At 45.4% G+C, this 17680-nt stretch overlaps 1 long non-coding RNA gene across 2 annotated transcripts; it reads right to left on the reverse strand.

The window, feature by feature from the left end:
* Positions 1-243: 243 nt before the first annotated feature.
* On the reverse strand, positions 244-16942 carry LOC102015345. 2 transcript variants are annotated; one of them, XR_001232031.1, is made up of 4 exons: positions 16853-16942; positions 6488-6698; positions 4330-4544; positions 244-495 (listed from the first exon to the last, which is right to left on the reverse strand). It is a non-coding gene; the product is annotated as an uncharacterized LOC102015345 (long non-coding RNA). The 2 variants fall into 2 exon arrangements; XR_001232032.1 differs by lacking the exon at positions 16853-16942 and adding an exon at positions 14199-14692.
* Positions 16943-17680: the final 738 nt, after the last annotated feature.

Genomic DNA, 17680 nt, shown 5'->3' on the forward strand with positions numbered 1-17680 from the left:
TGTACAGAGTGGCAATTGTCTGCGTTCAGCACTTTCATTAGTTGTCCTCAATAACGCAGTTGCCAGAGTGCTTTGAGGTGGACCCAGAATCTGTTTCAGCATTTGCCTGTTCAATTAGGTTAAATATTTCCTGTGTATCTGGTACTGAGTTGCACAGCAAGCCAAGCTGAAGGAACCCAAATGAATTTTACACGTGCTCAATTAATGTGATTTTAATTTGGAGACAAATACAATCACAGTGAGTTTCAGAGAACAGTCCAGGTTCTTTTATTTGTGCCTGTTGGGAGACCGGTGCATGGAACCAGCATGCTGTGGGCTGCAGCTTGATGACTTGCACCAGGCAGAAGTTCTGGTTGTCACTGGTGTAACAGGATGGGCCTCAGGCCACAGTGCCAGTACTCATGCAGGTGTGTGACAGCAGTGGATGTGCCAGCTGTAGGCAGGATGTTGGCATTTTTGAAGTATGTGGGCTGCAAATCCTCATCTCCAACATATCTAAAAATCAGCAAAAAATAGCATCTTAGTGTCTTATGATGCTTCTATGCTGAGGAGCTCACGATTATCTTTACAAAGCCAACTGTAGTGATATTGGGAAGGAATTAAAATCATAGATAAGGGATGGGGCTCTGAACTTTGAGGCTCTTTTTTGTTCCAAAACTCTGGATTTATCTCAGTTCTTGATAAACAACCCAGTTATTAGCACAAGCATGGATTACCTAAATTTACACATTCATTCATTCAGCAGTGACACACAACTTGCTAGCTTTGGACTAGGTTCTGAAGATGCAAGATGAAGAAGCTGGGGTCCTCCCCACCCCTGGGAGCCTCTGCCTGGTGAAGTAGGTGGTTAGGATAAGAGTCTGGTCATCACTGCATCTCTTCTTGTCTGTGTCGCTTATGAACCTCCTGGAAGGCAAACCTGAGTCTTCCTCCCAGATCTAGCCCCAGCCCCAGCCTCAGCCCCAGCAAAGGGTTGGCTCCTAGAGAGCATTCTCTGTTAGTTGAATGAATGGGTGGCTGGATGGGTTGCATTATGCAGACCAGATTAAAGTTCTGTGGGAACTCAAAGGAAGAGATTGCAGAAGGACGGTGTTTGTGAAAGACCCTTCCTGTTGGTAAGTGGCTCATGAGACTGTCACCTGGTCCCCAGAGCTGAGGTCAGTGTTTAAGCACAATGCCAGAAGTGCCACAATGCCTGCCCTCTTGGGGACTGGGCTCACCTCGTCTTGGTCTGGATGACTCAAGGAACCAGGCAATTGCAGGCAGTGTGGTACATGCTAGTGCAAGGGCACTCAGAGGAGGACAACCTGCCCAGGCTTGGGGACCAGGGCCTTGGAGAACATTGCCAGAAAGAACAGAATATACAGGTCTCAAGCATCCAAGGCACAGCCTGGGTGGTGGACAGGCCCTGCACAGGAAGCAGCAAGAACTGGGTTGTGAGGTTATGTCAGGCATTACTAGAAGGCCTCACATGTCAGGCCAGTGAGTTGTTATCATTTGGCTGGTGGGTTCTTCTCTCAACCCAGAAAGAATGAGAAGACAAAGAGTCATGAAAGAATGGGCAAACACATTTATTGAAGAGCAAAAAGAAAGAGCTCCCAGTACCTGGAGAGGACCCAAGCAGGTTGTCATAGGGACTCTTTATGTAGGGGATTTTATACACACAAAAAAATGACTACATCTCAGACCACCCCGGGCCAGGTTGAGGTCAGCCTGTGGGGTCACAAGCAAGAAAGTTTGATGTAGAGGTGGGCCTCTAAGAACTCGCTGGAAGTATACTTTTGCAAGCACCATTAATTATAACCTTTCTAAAGTTGTCAGCACAGCAGAACAAAGGCGCCCCTCAGAGGGTAGGGACAGAGCTTGGAGAGACTGGTGATCTACCATCTTGTTTTTGTCACATTCCTGGACAAGAGGGTCTCACTAGTTTATCATGGAACTTGTTCACTGGCCACCACAGCCCTATCCTTGCCATCATGTCCCCATCCTGGGGCCCAGCTTCTGGTCAGCCTTCAGTCCCAGGCTTCATCTTATCTTGTGCTTCGCTGGATCATCCTGACTCCCTCTGGGCTTGGCTTTCCCATCTCTGGTGTGTCCATTTTGCAGCCCAAATGGACAGAGACAGTGCCAAACTTCCACATGCAGCCCTTGGTCCAAACCTGGTCATAGGCTGGGCTCTGGGAAGCAGACTCAGAAGTGGCGTTGTTATGGTTTCTGTCTGGATGTCTCCCACAAGGCTTCATGTGGTCATGAGGGGTGGGCTTTTCAGAGGCAGCTGAATCTAGAGTTTGTGATTGGTTCCTTGTGAAGTGCTAGGATTGGGGATGTGAGTACTACACCTGCCCTAGGGTGGGTAGTCTGCATACAATATAAAGGAGGAAAAGAGACTTGTTCCTCCCCCTTTTGTTCTTGTTGCTTTTGCTGTCTTCTGCTGCCATGAACAGTTGCCCCTCTGCCACAGCACTCTGCCTTGTAGCCAGCTGATTATGGACTAAAATCTCTACAAACTGTGAGCTAAGTAAACCTTTCCTTCCTTAACTTTGGGTATTGAGTATTTTGTCCCAGCAATGAGAGAAAAGTAATCAAAATATGAGTTGATTAGGGATGGTTGCCATGGGGCAGAGGTGGTGAGGTATGGGGGCAGAGGGGAGCTGACAGGCAACCCCGGTTTCCCATACCCAGCCTGTTCTTGGGCTGTGGACCAGGAGGGGGGAAATGGCTCTGTTCCTTACCCTGGCGCCTGGCCACCTAGTGTGGGCTCCTCCAGGAAATGGAAGGCTTGGCCCTCAGCAGAAGGACACCCTAGGGGCCCATCCCGGAGAAGCCTGGGCATTGCTGCTCATGGCCACACAGGAAGCAGCTGGCCTCGTTTCATCCTCAGAAACCCCAGAGAGGCAGACTGGTGAGGTCCTGTCACTTTGGCTGTTCTTCAGACCCTGTGGACACCACTGTCCCCTGCTCTACTGTGTGTCCTAGACCCTCCTCCACTGTCCCGCCCCAGGGCCCTGGGTCATGGTTCATATCTAAATGTCTCCCCAAAAGCCTCAGACCCTCCAGGTGGGACTTTTTGGAGGTGACTGGATTATGGGTGTGTGATACTGGGATTAAGGGTGTGTGATACTGGGATTAAGGGTGTGTGATACTGGATCAGTCCACTGCCTGGTTTAGCACAGTTCTGGGTATGGATAATGGAAGCCCCAACCTTGGTGAGGGTAGCACCAACCAATAGGCTTATAGCCTGGATAGAATAAAAAGGAAAGCAGACAGGAGACTCTGCTTTGCTGCCCAGCAAGAGGCTGCTCCTGCCAGCCCTGCTATGGGTTGTTTCTCCGCAAGGCCCCTCTGCCATGCCAACTATGGAACTGAAACCTCTATAAACTGTGAGCTGAAATAAGCCTTTTCTCCTTTAACTTGTGGGTGTCATGTATTTTGTCTCAGCAATGAGAAAATAACTAAGAGACCTGGCATCTTTCCTGTAGGAGATCTAGAACCTCCCCCCCCCCACACACAGAGGCCTTTAGTCCCCTGTCACCACGCCTGTCTCCCTCTGGGCTTGTAGCATTTGTGCCTATTCTGTTGTAATTATCCAGAGAGATCTAGCAGTTCACCTGGACTATACACCTGTTCCTTGGGCCCCACTGCAAATACCAGCTTGCCTCCTCCTGAAAAATATTATCCCATGTCCCACCCTGATGGCAGTGACTTTTCTTTTTGCCTGCTGACCTCTACACACAAAAGGGTCCAGGCAGCAATCATACCCCACAACCCAATGGGAGTCCTACAGAGTGCCCTGGAGAAAGTGTGTCCCTCTGAGGACCAGCACCCCGGCCCTGGGGACCAGCACCCACAATCCTGGAATCGAGCAACCTGAGCCTTGCAGAACTGCCTCACAGGGGTGGGAAGTGCAGAGCCTGTCTGTGGATCACTAGGGGTCAATGGCAAGTGGGGCCCATGCTTCCATGCCTCGGTTTCTGGATCCTGGGTTCTTCCTTTCAGGGATTCACTCAGTGAAGATGTTTGGTGTATATAGATGTTTTACTCTGCAGGAAAGCACCCTGTCTCTGTGAGCATTCCTTCCTGGACTGGCTCCTCAGCCACAACTTCAGCAGACTGCTCCTGTGCCCCCTTGGCTGGCCTAGGTGACAAGGTGCATGCAACCAGAGGACCCTGTGGTCACAGCCCCTCTGGGATTCCTTTGCAGAGCAGACCGGGAAAAAGCCAACAGGTCTTGGGCTCCTACTTTGACATGAGAGGTGCAGATTACAGCAACTCAGCCTTACACTGGAGAAAATGTCCCAGTCTCACACTCTGACCAGGGGACCAGCATACCTGTGGATGTGGCAGGTCCTCAGTCTTGAACTGTTGATCTCTGCCCTCTGGAGTGTACATGTGATTGGTCACTCCTTGCTCACCCCTCCGGGTGAACACATTGTCATTGATGAAATGGATGAGAGTGACATTCCACAGAGGTCCTGAAAGCTGAGGCTGAGTTTGGAGCTAACAGTCATGGAGGCAGGGAAATGTCTCACTGTTGTAGTCAGGGTCTATAAAGGAAAAGATTTAATGGAGGACACGTAATTTACAGGATTATTTTATAATATTCACCCAAAGAGTCAAATGCAAAAGAGTGCAAGAGGTCTGTCGACACACTAGAGACCCAAAGAATCCAGCTAAGGGCCTGGATCCCATGGCAATGTCCTGCACAAGCCCAGCTGGAGGCCTCGAGCCCACGACAGTGTCTCATGTAAGTCTGTGTCAAGGATCTGCATTGGGAAGACCCAAAGGTCAGTGGCGGAAGCTAGAAAGTCTGTGCCAGTGGGATGAAAGATTTGTGCCAGCAGGCTGAGGGATCTGCACTGGAGCCAGGAAGTGATGCTCAAGGTAAGGACCAGAGCTCCCCTGAAAAGGACAGCCAAACCTTAGCAACAACGAGGACCTGAGCTCCTCCAACAGTGAGAATAGCCAAGTTCATATCAGGAAAACCTGCATGACAGGCTTCTCCAGAAGAATCAAGAGCACATCATCTTCCCCTCCAGTTCTCCTTTTAGGCTGTTGGTAACAATCCTCAGGTGGGCCTCCCACACCCAGAACCACGCTGACTCACTTCACCTGGGTGTTATAAGTTGACCATTACCTAATCTGCCACACTCACTGAACTCTTTCTATGTTTAGCTCCTGTTCTGGGTACTGTGCAAACTTCACTGTGTTTAATTCTCCTGCAATCTTACATACATCAACACTTGTATCTCAGAGACAAGATGAAGAAGACTTGGAAAAAGTGGAAGCATGGGTGTGGTGTTGTAGGAGTGAAGACATGAGCCCATGACTGTCCAGGCAGCCCGTGTTACTTTTGTTCTGCAGCTGCCTCCTTGTCACACAGAGGGCAAGGTGGAGTAGATATGGGATCTGTGACCTGAGAGCTCACCTTCCCAATGGCTGTAAGGAAGAGGCATCTGCTGCCTAGGATCCCTTGTGTCAGGGTGAGTGAGCCATTTCCTTTCTGCAGATAAGGGGGAGGAAGAGAAACAGCAGAGCACAAACCCCAGACAAAGCACACCCAGAGCCACCCTGACAGGTGCAGCACCCAGGGCAGCAAGGGGGACAGTGAGCGGGGATGATGGAGCTGTATGACGCACTCTGCTCAGCTACTCCTTACAGTGGGTGGGATCTGGGGTTTGTCACTGTGTAAAGTGGTTTATATGCTGCTTGACTGAAATCTATATAAGAATACTAAGAAGGAAAAGCACACCTGCTTGTTAAGTTTAAGACCTCACTTCTGACTCTTTAATCTCATATTATTAAAGGTGATATCAAGCATAATTAGCACATCAGCTGTCTCATCCTTGCAGGAAGGTTGTTGAATTAATTCGAGCATACTAAGAATCAAGTCCTTGGGAGCACAAGGAGGCAAATCCACAGGAAGTGGAGCAGTCTCCGAGGACGCCTCTACAGCCGCCATGAGCGGCTCTGATATCCATAACCAGGGCCCACATTTGTCATCTCCAAGAGTTGGAAAGCACTTACCCCATTCTATCCCCACGTCAGTCAGAGCAGGGATGATGTCCCCATCACACCTGAGAAAGCTATGACTCAGTAATTCGTTTAAAGTCACAGGATGAACATGCGAAGAACCTAGGATCCTACCAACATCTGTTCACCTCCAAGGCCCTCGAAATCCCCACTGACTCCACTGCTGGCCACAAGGTCAGAGTTTGGACATGACAAGCATACACTGCTTAAGTCTCTGGGGCCAGCTTACTGGAAATGTAAATTGGAATAACCCCTGCCTTGTCACCCTCAAATAGAGGTAATCTGGTAATAGATATAGATATGTTTCAAAAAATTATAAGCCTGCATTGTAAATATACAGAAATATTTTCATTTCATGGTCAAAGGAAATCACATATCTCTCCTCCATCTTAGTAAGTGTTGCCAAGGACTTTCAGTGTTTTTATTTGCTGTTATTTCACTGACCCAGAAAATTTACCTCAAATCTCCTCTCACACGTTTCTGTTCTTTGAGCCTCTGCTTTCAATGACTGACATTTCAGAAGTCCCTGACTGCACATCCCTGTGTGTCCCCAGCCTGGGCCACAGGCGACATTCGATAGATGGTCTTATTCTTGCACAGCTTCTTCAGGGCCAGAGTGGGAGGCGTGTATCTCAGTGTTCCCAGGACATCTGCTGGACCAAGGTACACTGCATAGAACCGAAGTCTGAATTTTAGAGACACATTGTACTTCCAGACCCAAACCAAGAAATGGGGAGCGGCTGAAGCTGAAGATTGATCACACATGGGGGGGGGGGCGCTAAAGCAAGGCCAGCCCTGAGAACACGGACACCCTGAGGCAATTCAACAAATAAACTAACAGGGAGAGAGGTGTCACACGACATCAACCTGCTGAGTATAAATAAATGCACCATAGTCGTTGGACAGCTCTTTTCTCCCACCAGGAGAAGAGGCTTCACCTGACCTCAGCTTTCTGTTTTCTGACTCTTGTCTTCATTTCTTCATCCTCCACCATCTGCCCTCCAGGGAAGTTTGAGAACGGCACTATATACAGCACTTTGGTGCCCGTAACAGGGACCTGGGGTACACGGAAACTCACCATATAGCAAGTGAGAGAACGCCTCTGAGAGCACACATGAACAAAATCAGGCTCACAAGAAGCACAGGGGAGAGAGGTATATTGACGTTGATTTCAACAGGTGTAAAACACGGGGCAAAAACAGGCTCCCTAAGGCAACAGTTGTAAATAAAAATTGTATTATTGATTCCCGTATTTACCTTTCTTGTGGACCTGGATTAGGGAGTGGCTTGATGATTGTACGCTTGTTTAGATGACCACAGAGGATTTGGCCTGGGGCACAATTTTAAAACTAAGTCTAGAACATAAAAAGAATAGTGGAGCAACAGCCCACCCCATAGAGCTAAGGAAGCACTATAGGGGGCAAAGGAAGACCCTTCCCCACTAGAGGAGTGTTTCATCATGACTTCTACTTCACAGCCACCCAAAGTAAAACTGATAACCTTAACTGTGTCTTAACTGTGGCTACTTCTGCTTTCTCTGCTCAAAAAAATTTTGCTGCATCACAGGGCTGAGCCACCTGGGGCTACCACTGTCCCGGTGTGGGAAGGGGCTGTGGCCGCAGGCTTATGACTCATTGTGGAGGTGGAGGGGTGCTGCAGCATGGAGAACTCCTTGAGGTGGTGCGGCTCAGCCTGGCTCATCAGAGTGGGTCAGACTTGGTGCTGCAGCGGCTCGAAGGGCCTGTGCCACACAGTTGGTGTCTGTGTGCCTCTGCAGGCCATAATGGGTGGGTACTAAGGTGGGGGCCTGGCTGGCCTTGCCTCCTGTGTGCTGCAGTGTAAGCTCCACAGAGGCTCCACTGAGTCTTTAAGCCACTGGCCCACCCAAGCTATGGCATTCATGCCACACTTGGCAGCTAGAGGCTCTCAGGCTGACTGACAAGTGAGTGGGCAGCAATAGAAGAGCAATGCCCTAGCCAAGGCCACCCCTGGTGGCCCATGACACCCATGAGATTCCACAGTCTGCCAATTGCCAGGCAACGATGGAGCTGAGGCCCTGGGCACCCTCCTCCCATGGACCGTGGCTGCCTGTGGGCACTTAAGACTGATGAGGGCCCAGCCTATATGAGTACTGCCCTCCAAATGTTTTGTAAAACTTTTCACATTTCCCTTACCGTGGCAATTCCTTATAACTCTCAGGGTCTGAAAATTGCTAAATATGTTCACTGTATGCGCAAAATTCAATTATAAAAACAGAAAGGGGATCCTTCCCTACAAAATTCACACCTCATAATAGACTTCGCTTGGCAGTATATACTATTAACTTTTAAAATCATACTGGGGATGGAACTACAGCAGCAGAAGGACAATTACAGTCAGGTAAAGGAAAAGAAGCTAGGAAGGGTCCTTTGGAAAAAACCTTCATACTGGACGATGGAAGGAACCCAGCCCAGTACTCATTTGGAGTTGAGGCTATGCTTGTCTTTCCAGAGAATGCTGAATGGCCTGTCTGGGCATCAGAATGTGCTATCCAGCTGCATCATGGACCCAGGCTTAGAGGGAGCCATTTCTGCCTTTCCAGAAGGTGATACTCAGTCCTGTGGCAGTGATGCCTCAAAGACCATGCCACAACCAGTAGACAAGGATGGGGCTAGACTCAACCTGGGGCCAATTAAAGAAATTGACCCAGGATGCCCAAGAGATGGTAACCAAAATGGAGGTCAAAGGTCTGAGTAGGTGACAGAGCACATGGAGATAACCAAGCTGAAAGTTATGGAAAAGAAAGGGACACAAAATTACCAGTGTTTTTTTGGGAGGGTACCAGGAATCAAATTCATGACCATGCACTTGACAGGCAGGTGCTTTGCTGCTGAGCTATATCCCCAGCCCTACCAGTATTCTCAAGACAAAATAAAATAAAATAAACCATTAATTATAGATAAAAAAACTTTGTCCCTTCCAAATTCTTGTAAGAGATCTTGCTAATTGACCTACAAAAATTCTGACGTCTATTTATAATTATTAAATTATTAATTATTAAAATTGTAAAAGAGTTATAATTCAGTTTGGTCAAAAATATATCTGATTTTGTAAGATGTTTGTCCAATCTGTTAACAACTGTTTTTTTATTTGAGCTCAACAATTTTTTTGCTTTTCCTTTTGCTTTTACATTTTTGGAGCATTTGTTCGGAAACAAATGGAGCACTTGTTCATAATTTAAGTTGGTTTATAGATTTTTTTTTTCTGGTACCGGGGATTGAACTCACGACCTTGCACTTGCAGGGCAGGCGCTGTGCCACTGAGCTAAATCCCCAGCCCCGCTGAGCTAAATCCCCAGCCCTGGTTTATAGATTTAAAAAGCATGCTTCCACCAAAGTTCCCAGCTGGTCAAAATGATGTTAAAATTGGTTTTATAAATCTAATGGACATTGTTGTTATGCTATAATGCACATTGTTGTTATGTATTATGACTTGAAAGTTTCCCATTGTTCAAAAATATGAGGTTCTTATAAGTCATCAAAAATTGTTAAGATAATTAAACAAAAATCCCTTAGGGTGAGGAGAAATTATTGGACAGGACTCCAATTGATGAATAAGAAAGCAGCTGCCTGGAAACATTATCCAGTTCTTGTTCATTAATAAGAAGCCCCAGTGAGCTCCATAGCCTTATGGTAGACACCCCAATAAAAGTTATTAAAAATATATTATTGTGATACATTTACATTGGTCATCATCAAAAGATTAAGTTTTCTAGAAATGAAACAATCAAGTTTTCTGATTTGGATGTGCTCTGATACAAGCTGAAAGAAAGAAAAGTGGCCATGGCAATTGGTTGTTATTAATCTCATGGTATATTACATGTATTAATGCCTTCAGATGTACAGGTCTTCCAAAATGTAAAGCAGGGATTGTTTATGGTGATAGACTTTTCTTCCAGATCCAAACACTGGGACCAGAGGAGTGGAATCAGAATTTCAGAGAGATTCCCAAAGGGTCCTGATCACTCTGTTTCCAGGGGAAACCTGTCTTGGTACCAGGCCAGCGTAGGCTTAGTGCTGCTATGCTTCTGGTGAGACCGTGCACTGTGTGGTCCTGGGCACCGCAGGATGCTTGGCAGCCAATCTGGGACCCGCTCACTAAATGCCAGGAGAATCCACTCACCAGTCGTGACAACCAAAGATCCCTCCAGATGTTGCTAAACAGCTCCTGGGAGGAGAATCACCCCCAAATGAGAATCATCATCTTAGCTCGATCTCTGCTGATTCTAACTTTTCACACTATTTGCAAGTGGTACAGGCTCTGAAGAGCAGGGAAGCCCACAGTAGACTTGGAAAATGTGCTCCATAAAAGTTAATGACTGGGGTTTTCTGACTTTGGTGCTACTCAGGGATAATTAGAGTGCAGTGGGAAGAAGACAGAGCCATGCAGACCTGCTCAGATGCTTGCTACAGCCAAGCACTTCCGCCCTCTGGCCCCCGCGAGGGAGACAGTGACCTTGGGCAGAATGGAACAGCTGCAGCTGCTCACAGCTGTGCTCTTCTGTGTGGCTACTTCTTGTGGGCACCCTCCCCAGAACTGATGGGGAACTAAGCACTGTGACTTCTTTGGGCCCTTGTCCTAGTTGTTTTGCTGAATCTTTTCCTGATTCTTTTGGGGGCAAGACATCAAATAGCAGGGTGTGAAGCAGGATAACATGAAAGGGAGGATAAAAGATGAACTAAGGGATCAAGAGCCCCATAGGTGTGGTTTCTTACCTGTCACCAAAATCTGCACGAAAGTTAGCAAGGAACATGATGGCCATGCTGTGTCTTGCCAGGTGGACAGCAAATGGGAACACAGACTTTCAGCATTCAGCATATGGCTCTGGTCACCACTGGCTTCCATCTGCTACATCTGCAGCTCTGAGTCCCCACCTGACACTGGTGGCAGAGCCTGCAGCAGCCCTGAATCCTGGAGCATCTGAACCTCCTCAGGAGCCCTTAGCCAGTGACCAGAGCAGCTAGGTGCAAGTACCCCAGCACCCCCTTTGCGGGGTAACGATGAGCATGGTCTACACTGGCCCCAGGGTGCCTCATTAGGACAAGCTCTAGATGTTCCCTGAAGGGTTTTGCCTGAGAAAGGATCCTTTATTGGCTGTGGCTTTGCCTGTCTCACTCCATTTCTCATGCTGACCTTTCCTGGAAATCACCTCCTAAATAGGTTGTCATCTTCAGGCTCTCAGTTTAATGTGTACTTCAGAGGGACGCATGTGTACACACGCATGTACACACATGGACCACTGCTAACCTGGCATTTGCCTCTGGCTGGCTGGGCTGTATACAGGTGGGTGGACAAGCACAGACATGCAGCTTGCTACATGGAACACGTGTGGGTATCACAGTAGCCACCCATGGGCCGTGCAGGGAACTTAGTTTCTTTGAGTTTCATTTTGAGATTGGTTGACCTGATTTCTCATAGATAAACATACACTCTAGATGGCAAGGAATTTGTGTAGACCCGTGCAGTCTTGTCTGGATTGGCCTTTTATTTCTGAACACATTTTGTGTGTTACATTTCAGTTTCTACAGGGACACAGTCCCTGTTGCTGCACTGAATGGCGGCACGTTTTGGGGCTCACACAGAAGCTGACTCTGGGCCGAACCATTACGTAGACCCCTATTGTTTAGGAACTTCTTGCGTTTACCATCAGAATCCCCACATTTATACTTTAGAGGATCCAGATAATTTAAAAGCTCTGAATAACATTTGTTAACTCTTTTTATTTGCTAAGAAGAAAACTCCATTGCAATATACCAGAGTTATGTTTCTTTAATGATCCCTTTTTTAAGGTTTGATTTGCATTGTATATATTCAAGATATATTAACATGTTTTGCTTTTTTTGTTTGTTTGTTTTGACACAGCTTCTCTCTATGTTGTCCAGCTGGAGAGTGGGTCTTGCTATGTTGTCCAGCTGGGCTTCAAACTCTTGATTCTCTCTCCTCAACCTCCCAGGTAGCTGGGATTATAGGACATGTTACTATGTCTGGCCTCAACATGATGTCTTGACATGCATACAGTTTGTGAAATTATTACTACAGTCAATCAATTAACATTCATCTTCTTACATAGCTACTGTTGTGTTTGTGTGGTTGAGAGTGCCTGACAGCTACTTTGGAGCCAACTTCCAGGATGCAATCCAGCACCCCTGACTGTGTTCATCATGCTGTACCCTGGAGCTCTAGCCTTGATCATGCCACTTTGTACACTTTGCCAACAGCTCCCCTTCTCTTCCCCCCACCCCCTGTGCGCTTTGCTTCTCAGTATTTGACTTTTTTAGATCTACATACAAGGGAGGTCACATAACCCTTTTTCTGTGTCTATCCATTTCACTTAGCATAAAGCCCTCCACTTCATCTACATGGTCATGTACAGCAGAGTCAGCTTCTTACAGGCTGAGTGATACTTCATTGTAACTATTGTGCATATCTATTAAACATAGTCCAGAATAATGTATAATTAATGTGTAATACATTTTATATAATAATTACAATAGATTATTCCATTGTTATTTATTGGATATATGTTCATAAATCCTGGAATTTCATATCCATTCATCCATCAGTGAACATTGATGTTGTAGCCACACCTTGGTGGTTATGAATAATGCCCCAATGAGTACAACAGCGCAGACATCTCCGAGCTGGTCAGATTTCATTTCCTTGGGGGTTTCTGAATCATGTGGTAGCTCTAGTTTTAATGATTTCTGAGGCAGCTCCCTGTTGTTTTCCATGAGGTGGTACCAATTACACTCCCACCAACAGTGTACAAGTTTCCCCTTTCTTCATGCGCATCTGTAATCTCGTGTCTTTTTGATAATAACTGTCCTTACTGGTGCAAAATGGCATCTCATCTTGGTTTTGATTTGAATTTCCTTGATGTTTGATGATGTTAGGCACCTTTTATATACCTTTTAGCCATTTTCAAATCTTCTTTGGGGAAATTTCTGTTTAGATTTCTTGCTCAGTTTTAACCAGGTTGTTTTCATGTTTTGAGTTGTGTGACTTCTTTGTGTATGTTGGACATTGGACCCTTATCAGACATGATTCATGAATACTTTCTCATGATTCATGAATACTTTCTACCCACAGCCTGCTTTTTCATTTTGCTGTTTATTTGTGCCAGGAAGAAACTTCTTAGTTTGACATAGTCCCCCTGGTTTATTTGTGCTTCTGTTGTATGAGTTTCTGGTGTGATCAACACAAATATTTTAATGATTTCTCAGAAAAAAATTAATGCTAAACCCAAGAAGAACTCAGCAGAACACACAACTGAGTGCTCAACCCTGGACACTCACAATATATGTGAATTAGTCTCTTTCTTTCTTTTTTTGGTACCAGGAATCGAACTCAGGACCTTGAACTTGCCAGGCAAGCACTTATGCCACTGAGCTATATCCCTGGTCCTGTGAATCAGTTTCTAATGGTAAACAAATGTATGTTTCTCACAGATGCAGCCTAAACTTAGCTAAGAATGTTGAGATTTAGAGAAAATTATCTCATCCTTCATCTCTGATGCCTGCAGGAATTCCAGTTCCCTTCTCCAGGTTTCTGCATGCTTCCAGGGCCTATGTTCTCATCACGTATGGCTGCCATTTGCTCTCTCTATTGAGCTTTTGTTTACATGAGTGCCTTCCTCCTGTGGTGGTGGTCTCTTCCAGCTCTCCACTGACCCACTAGGACATTGGGCTTCTGTCTTACTTTGTTTTCTGTTGCTGTAAGAAAAAGCCTGAGGCTGGTTACTTATGCTTACTTCACTCACAGTCTATAGATCAAGTGCCTGGCACCAATGTCTGCTCAGTCTGTCGGGGCGGTGGGTTAAATCACAATGTGGTGGGTGCACATGCAAAGAGAGATCACATGGGAAGACAGGAAGCTTGAGAGGGAGCCTGAGGCCAACCTTGCTTTGTAAGAACCCTCCTCTCCCAGGAGGCAACCCACCCAGGAGACCAGCACTGATCCTCCTAAGGTGGAACTCTGTGATCTGTTCTACAAAAAACTCTCTCAAGGTCCCACCTCCCGCCACCACTGCTCTGGGGACTGAGCGTCCCTCAAGTGAACCACTGGGGAACCTTCTCAAATCATATCCAAAACATAGCATATTCTTCCCCTTATTTCCAACAAATACTCACATAAAGATTTTGTGTGTGTGCTGGACTTCAGCAAATGTGCAGGAAGTAGCAGGAGTGCACTGTAGAGCAAAATGAACAGCACTTAAAAAGGAAGACAGGAGCACACCTGCTCTTTTGGTGAATCCACTCTGGGAAATTTCCACTGGCCAATCATCCTCCAAAGTCTTGATCTCCTGTCTCCAACAACAGCCTGCTTTTTTCTCAGTCTGCTAGAGTCTGCCCTTTCAGCATGTGGTATGTCATGTGATTGTTTGCTAGCTATCCCAGCTTCCTTCTCTGAAATGCCTGCTCTGCGGGGATGAAACATGCCCACTCTCTAACTCAGGAGTGACCTATGGCATGCTTTGTCTGTGACATGCCTTGGCAGGTGATGGGGGTCGCATCTCAGCAAAAACTTGCAGAGCCAGGCGTGGTCCTTTAACTCTTTCTCCTCCCTTGGTGACCCTGAAGCTTCCCAGAGAGGCAGGTTTGGGCACCCCAGCCCGAATGTAGAGAACGAGGAGGTTCTGGGCTGAGAACACTGTTAATTCTATTAAGCTGTATGCACTTTCCTTTGGGTTTTCTCCTAAGATCACGAGACAGTTGTTCTATTCCACTTTAATTCCTTCATTTTCTTCCTTTAGTGACTATTTAGAACCTCCAGGGTAGTGTTGAGTAACAGTAATGGTAGCAGGAACGCTAATGCATTCCTAGTCTCACGGGAGACATCTGCTAAGTATAATGTCCTCTGTGTGCTTTCTATCAGATTTAAGAAGTTCTCTTCAATTCCTAGTTTGCTAAATATGTGTTTTTTAGAAACATGAGTAGATATTGAATTTCATCAAGTGCTTCTCTGCATATGTTGATGTGATCATATTATTTTTCTCCTTTAATCTACTAAGATGATCTGTTATAATAAGTAATTTGTGAATATCAAATCCACCATGCACTACTGGAATTAAAAAGTGTCCTTTTTATATATTACTGCACTTGGGTTGCTACATTTTGCTTAGGCTTCTTGCTTATGTATTTGTAGAGATTGGCCTATGTTTGATCTTCCTTGCAATGTCTTTTTCAGGTTTTCTATCACATTTTTTCCTGGCATCATAAAGTTAGTTTGAATTCTTTGGAATCAAGCTTGAAATTTTCTGTGAGCCTTATTTTGGGGTGGCCAGTTTTGGTGAGCTGGGTTTTTCTAGAAATTTTTAAATTCTATATTTATTCTCATAAATTCTTCAAATAACCTTTTATTATGTTTTGATGTATATAGGGTCTTTCATGATGTCCTTCTTGTGCATTTCCCACTCTTGATCAAATTTTCTTGGGGGTGAGGGGCATATTCATTTTCTTGCTGCATAAAAAATTACCCGAAAACTCAGTGACTCTTACTACCTTGCACAGGTTCTATGGGGGACTCTAGAAAGGAACATCTGGCAATTCTGGCCAGGTGTCTCATGCGGTCCCACCACAGTCACCTGAGGCTACAGTTGGTGGAGGCTTGAGCAGAGCCAGAGGAGTCACCTTCACAGCACGTCACTCTCATGCCTGCTGTTGGACAGCAAACAGAAAGCTTCCAGGGTGCCAGTGAATCCCCACAAACCCTCTAAGGGCAGCCTGAGTATCATCGCCACAGGACAGCAGGCTTCTCAGAGTGAGACTTCCAGGAGGAACCCATGCCCGGTGTGCTCCAGTCCTAAAGTCAAATATTGCCCCTTCCACTACTGGACTTGTTAGAGAAAGTCACCATCTACAGCCCACACTTAGAGGAGCAGAATTGGGCTCCCCTGAGAAGGGAAGGTTAAAGGTGTGGACACATGCAAAGCCACATGAAGGAATATCACTTATCAGTCTTTTCAAAGAACCAATATTTGTTGATTCCATTGTAGGTTTGTCCTCTTGTTATTAATGTTTATCCTTTTCTTTATTATTTCTTTTTTTCCCTCCTGCCTTCTTTGAGTTTAATTTACCATTCTTTGTTAAATGTCCTAAGATGGCTATACAGAACACTAATAATTATTCTTTCTTCTCTTATGGTATGTGTATCTAAGGTTATATATTACCTTCTAAGAATGATTTTAGCTAAATTTTGCAATTTTGATGTCATTTTTAAAAGCTATAACCCAGTTCAAATTCTGAATTTTATGATTAGATTAGTTAGACATTATTTTAGGTATTTTTTATGTCCAAATATTTGCAAGATTTTATTTTCCGTAGTAACTAGGTAATACACTTTACCTAGATATTTTATATATTTCAATAGCATAAATATTCTACATGTTTAGGGGTATATTGTTTAATAGATATAACTTAGATAAACATGATTGTGTTGTTTAATTCTTATACCCATAGGCTTGCCAGATATAGCACAATAAAAATAAACTATGCTTAGTTGCATTTAAGATAAACAAGAATAATTTTTTAATATACATGTGTTCCATTGATTGTAAAATGTCCTACTTTAGTAATTTTTCCTGCCTTAAAAATCTACTTTGCCTATAAACAAAAGTAGTAAGGATAGTAAATGAGCTGTCAAATGTTCCAGCTCAGTTATCTAAACTTGAATAGCAAACTAATTATATTAATCAGCTTTTCATTGCTAGGACAAAATACAACTTGAAGGAGGACATTGCTAGGACACTTGCAACTTAGAGGAGGAGAATGCTGTTTTGGCTCACAGTTCCAGAGGTCCACGGTCAGCTGACTCCAGGGCAGGAACATCATGGCAGAGGGGTTCAGTAGAGGAAAGCTGGTCACCTCATGGTGGCCAGGAAGCAAATGCAGGGTTCTCAAGGTCATGTCCCTATGACCCACCCAAACACACCTGCAAGTCACAAAGGGGTCTGACTAGTTCTTCCACCCATGTGTACCCATCCCATTCACAAGGGCAGGACCCTTATGACCTAATCACTTCCCAATGGGCCCCATCTCTTAATATGAACACCTTGAGGATTAGGTTTCAACAAATGATTTTGGAAGGGACACAAACATTCATATTTATGATTCTATGGATTAATAATTTGTACAGGTACAATAGAGATAGATTGTCCCCATGATTTCTGAGTTTTCAGCTAGGCAGAGCTAGGCAGAGCTTGGCAGAGCTTGACTGATGTCACATGTCTAGAGAGTTCTGGTGGTCAGATCTTCTTAGTGGCCTGTTGTTATGCTGTGTCTAGATGCACCTCTTAAAGCCTCATGCAGTAATGGTGAGGAGATTTCAGAGGTGGCTGAATCTAGAGTGTGTGGTGCAGGGATCAGGGTGTGTGATTACTAAATCAGTCCACTGTTTGGTTTAGCACAGTTCTGGATAGGATTAAGGGTGTGAGTGATACACCCTCCATAAGGGCAGCAGCCTGCATAAAATATAAGGGACAAAAGGAGAGTTAATGTGCTCTTACCTACCTATTTGCTGTGGACTGTTTCTCCTCTGTTACGACCTTCTTACATGCCACCCTGCCTTGGAGCCAGTGGAACACGGACTGAAACCCCTACAAAGTATGAGCCAA

This window comes from Chinchilla lanigera, unplaced genomic scaffold (genome assembly GCF_000276665.1).
Source record: "Chinchilla lanigera isolate Chin_1 unplaced genomic scaffold, ChiLan1.0 scaffold00132, whole genome shotgun sequence".
Classification (NCBI taxonomy): domain Eukaryota; kingdom Metazoa; phylum Chordata; class Mammalia; order Rodentia; family Chinchillidae; genus Chinchilla; species Chinchilla lanigera.